This window comes from Penaeus vannamei, chromosome 43, assembly GCF_042767895.1.
Source record: "Penaeus vannamei isolate JL-2024 chromosome 43, ASM4276789v1, whole genome shotgun sequence".
Classification (NCBI taxonomy): domain Eukaryota; kingdom Metazoa; phylum Arthropoda; class Malacostraca; order Decapoda; family Penaeidae; genus Penaeus; species Penaeus vannamei.
This window is the reverse complement of record NC_091591.1, coordinates 6,745,194-6,750,193: the sequence shown is the minus strand read 5'-3', so window position 1 is coordinate 6,750,193 and position 5,000 is coordinate 6,745,194. Positions and strand designations below refer to the sequence as shown.

The following is a 5,000-nucleotide window of genomic DNA, read 5'->3' as shown; positions in this document are numbered from 1 at the left end:
TATGTATGTATGTATGTATGTAGGTAGGTGATTGTGAATGTGTGTATGTATGTATGTATGTATGTAGGTGATTGTGAATGTGTGTATGTATGTATGTATGTATGTATGTATGTATGTGATTGTGAATGTGTGTATGTGTGTATGTATGTATGTATGTGATTGTGAATGTGTGTATGTATGTATGTATGTATGTATGTGATTGTGAATGTGTGTATGTATGTATGTAGGTGATTGTGAATGTGTGAATGTATGTATGTATGTATGTAGGTGATTGTGAATGTGTGTATGTATGTATGTAGGTGATTGTGAATGTGTGTGTGTATGTATGTATATGCATATGTAGGTGATTGTGAATGTGTGTATGTATGTATATGCGTATGTAGGTGATTGTGAATGTGTGTATGTATGTATATGCATATGTAGGTGATTGTGAATGTGTGTATGTATGTATATGCGTATGTAGGTGATTGTGAATGTGTGTATGTATGTATGTATGTAGGTGATTGTGAATGTGTGTATGTATGTATGTAGGTGATTGTGAATGAGTGTGTATGTATGTATATGCATATGTAGGTAATTGTGAATGTGTGTGCGTGTGTGTGTATGCATATGTAGGTGATTTTGAATGTGTGTGTATGCATATGTAGGTGATTTTGAATGTGTGTGTGTATGCATATGTAGGTGATTGTGAATGTGTGTGTGTGTATGCATATGTAGGTGATTGTGAATGTGTGTGTGCGTATGCATATGTAGGTGATTGTGAATGTGTGTGTGCGTATGCATATGTAGGTGATTGTGAATGTGTGTGTGCGTATGCATATGTAGGTGATTGTGAATGTGTGTGTGCGTATGCATATGTAGGTGATTGTGAATGTGTGTGCGTATGCATATGTAGGTGATTGTGAATGTGTGTGCGTATGCATATGTAGGTGATTGTGAATGTGTGTGCGTATGCATATGTAGGTGATTGTGAATGTGTGTGCGTATGCATATGTAGGTGATTGTGAATGTGTGTGCGTATGCATATGTAGGTGATTGTGAATGTGTGTGCGTATGCATATGTAGGTGATTGTGAATGTGTGTGCGTATGCATATGTAGGTGATTGTGAATGTGTGTGCGTATGCATATGTAGGTGATTGTGAATGTGTGTGCGTATGCATATGTAGGTGATTGTGAATGTGTGTGCGTATGCATATGTAGGTGATTGTGAATGTGTGTGCGTATGCATATGTAGGTGATTGTGAATGTGTGTGCGTATGCATATGTAGGTGATTGTGAATGTGTGTGCGTATGCATATGTAGGTGATTGTGAATGTGTGTGCGTATGCATATGTAGGTGATTGTGAATGTGTGTGCGTATGCATATGTAGGTGATTGTGAATGTGTGTGCGTATGCATATGTAGGTGATTGTGAATGTGTGTGCGTATGCATATGTAGGTGATTGTGAATGTGTGTGCGTATGCATATGTAGGTGATTGTGAATGTGTGTGCGTATGCATATGTAGGTGATTGTGAATGTGTGTGCGTATGCATATGTAGGTGATTGTGAATGTGTGTGCGTATGCATATGTAGGTGATTGTGAATGTGTGTGCGTATGCATATGTAGGTGATTGTGAATGTGTGTGCGTATGCATATGTAGGTGATTGTGAATGTGTGTGCGTATGCATATGTAGGTGATTGTGAATGTGTGCGCGTATGCATACATGTAGGTGATTGTGAATGTGTGTGCGTATGCATACATGTAGGTGATTGTGAATGTGTGTGCGTATGCATACATGTAGGTGATTGTGAATGTGTGTGCGTATGCATACATGTAGGTGATTGTGAATGTGTGTGCGTATGCATACATGTAGGTGATTGTGAATGTGTGTGCGTATGCATACATGTAGGTGATTGTGAATGTGTGTGTGTATGCATACATGTAGGTGATTGTGAATGTGTGTGTGTATGCATACATGTAGGTGATTGTGAATGTGTGTGTGTGTATGCATACATGTAGGTGATTGTGAATGTGTGTGTGTATGCATACATGTAGGTGATTGTGAATGTGTGTGTGTATGCATACATGTAGGTGATTGTGAATGTGTGTGTGTATGCATACATGTAGGTGATTGTGAATGTGTGTGTGTATGCATACATGTAGGTGATTGTGAATGTGTGTGTGTATGCATACATGTAGGTGATTGTGAATGTGTGTGTGTATGCATACATGTAGGTGATTGTGAATGTGTGTGTGTATGCATACATGTAGGTGATTGTGAATGTGTGTGTGTATGCATACATGTAGGTGATTGTGAATGTGTGTGTGTATGCATACATGTAGGTGATTGTGAATGTGTGTGTGTATGCATACATGTAGGTGATTGTGAATGTGTGTGTGTATGCATACATGTAGGTGATTGTGAATGTGTGTGTGTATGCATACATGTAGGTGATTGTGAATGTGTGTGTGTATGCATACATGTAGGTGATTGTGAATGTGTGTGTGTATGCATACATGTAGGTGATTGTGAATGTGTGTGTGTATGCATACATGTAGGTGATTGTGAATGTGTGTGTGTATGCATACATGTAGGTGATTGTGAATGTGTGTGTGTATGCATACATGTAGGTGATTGTGAATGTGTGTGTGTATGCATACATGTAGGTGATTGTGAATGTGTGTGTGTATGCATACATGTAGGTGATTGTGAATGTGTGTGTGTATGTATGGAGGCGGCTATGCATTTATATTTATGTATGTATGTATGTATGGAGGCGGCTATGCATTTATATTTATGTATGTATGTATGTATGGAGGCGGCTATGCATATTTATGTATGAATATATATATGAATATATATAAGTCGCTGTGTTTATGTATGTAGGTAAGCAGTCAGCGGTGTGCATTTGTGTATTTATGCATGTAGGGCCCTGTGCTTCTCGTAGCTGAAAATATGAATCAAATACGACAGCAGCATTTCATAAAAAAGGGGATTCAAGGGTGTAAGAAAAGTTACCTCGTCACATACATCTTAAACAGACGAAAAGGCGGGATTTCATCGGAACAACATATGTAGCATGCGACTCCTTGATGCGTATGTTGAATGCACTTTTCTGCCGAACGTGTTGCTTAGGTTGGGTAACCTTTTTGTCCCATGCATATTACTTGACCGTTTTTTTATAGTGGGTGACACTGAACTGTTTCCACTGATTTACAAGCGTCGACGTGATGTGTAGATGTTATATGATAGACATTATCTTGTTTGTATATCACCAGAGCCGTATGTGCATTTGTTAAATGTATATCCCTACAATTTCCAATAATATCTACCGTTGTTCATGGAACTAATTCACTTTTAGTTGCCTTTCACACGGAGATCTTCCCGAGATTACCGGAAATGCAGGCCATACTTGGGCAACAGGACGAATCTTGTTCCCTTGATCCGTTGATTGCGTGTTGCCACTTGTTGCATGGCCCCTTAAGTATTGTGTTGATTTGTATAGTATGACACCAGTTGCTAGAAAGTTGCCTTAGTGGAGTTCAAACTCGAATGTATGTATTTTTTCGTAGTTATGTAAGAGGATATTCCAATATTGATCGTTTGCGAATGCATAGGATAAACTTGAAAGTTTTTTTTCATTTTTTAAAATCGTCTTGAGTAAGTGCTAAGACACTGAAAGACGTTTCCTTTTTTTTACGTTCATTATACAGTCCTGTGAAAATCAGTCCTACCAAAATGGCGCCACGATGCTCCGGAATCCTCTGGGCTCCGGATTTGACTCTTTCCTCGGGGAAAGAAGTCCTCTCGAGTCTCTCCAGAAGGCAGACTGCTCGGGCCTTGGGTGCTGGAGGAGGAACCACGTGGTCGACTCCGCCTTCCGGGTCGCCTTCGTCCTCCAGCGAGATATTGGAACACGGGAGAGCTTTGCGGCGAAAGAGGTCGAGAGTTTTTGCGTCAAAGGCAGTCGACCTCACAAGACGTCGGTAATTAGGTTAGGCCGGGAAGGGTGCGCCTGGATTTTGAAAAGTGGTGGAAATTACGTTATTAATGACGTGATAGTTTATTGATGATATTAATGACGGGACAGCGACGAAAAAACTCTGGGTCATCCTGGGTCATCCGAGGTTCTTGTATCTTAATGCAATGGGTATTTCCAACGCTGAGACCGACATTAAACTAGGTATTACATTGTAATTATTCTTCATCACACCGGGAGTGACAAAGGATCAGTCGGTCTTTTTCGAGTTGACATCGGAACACCTTGTCAGTGGGTTAGTTGCGGGGAGTGAAATATTAAAAAAGAAAAAGAAAAAAGTAATGTAAAAGATGGTGTTCAACTTGGATAGCTTTCGGGCAGACCTGAGGGAGATCCTTTGACTTTGAATATTGTCTGGGTCCCTCTTTCCCTCTCTCTCTCTCTCCCTCCCACCCTCTCTTTCTCCCTCCCACCCTCTCTTTCTCTCCCTCCCACCCTCTCTTTCTCTCCCTCCCACCCTCTCTTTCTCTCCCTCCCACCCTCTCTTTCTCTCCCTCCCACCCTCTCTTTCTCTCCCTCCCACCCTCTCTTTCTCTCCCTCCCACCCTCTCTTTCTCTCCCTCCCACCCTCTCTTTCTCTCCCTCCCACCCTCTCTTTCTCTCCCTCCCACCCTCTCTTTCTCTCTTCTCTCTCTTTTTTTATCCCTCTCTCTCTCTCTCTCTCTGTCTTTTTATCCCTCTCTCTCTCTCTCTGTCTTTTTATCCCTCTCTCTCTCTCTCTCTCTGTCTTTTTATCCCTCTCTCTCTCTCTCTCTCTGTCTTTTTCTCCCTCTCTCTCTCTCTCTCTGTCTTTTTATCCCTCTCTCTCTCTCTCTGTGTGTCTTTTTATCCCTCTCTCTCTCTCTGTCTCTGTCTTTTTATCCTCTCTCTCTCTCTCTCTCTCTCTTTTTATCCCTCTCTCTCTCTCTCTGTCTTTTTCTCCCTCTCTCTCTCTCTCTCTGTGTCTTTTCTCCCTCTCTCTCTCTGTGTGTGTCTT

General features: G+C 41.1%; 1 protein-coding gene across 2 annotated transcripts in view; it reads left to right on the top strand.

Annotated features, from left to right (window-relative positions):
- Positions 1-5,000, top strand: part of BicC (protein bicaudal C) — a gene marked incomplete in the record, with an annotated part of 47,633 nt that overhangs the window by 2,539 nt on the left and 40,094 nt on the right.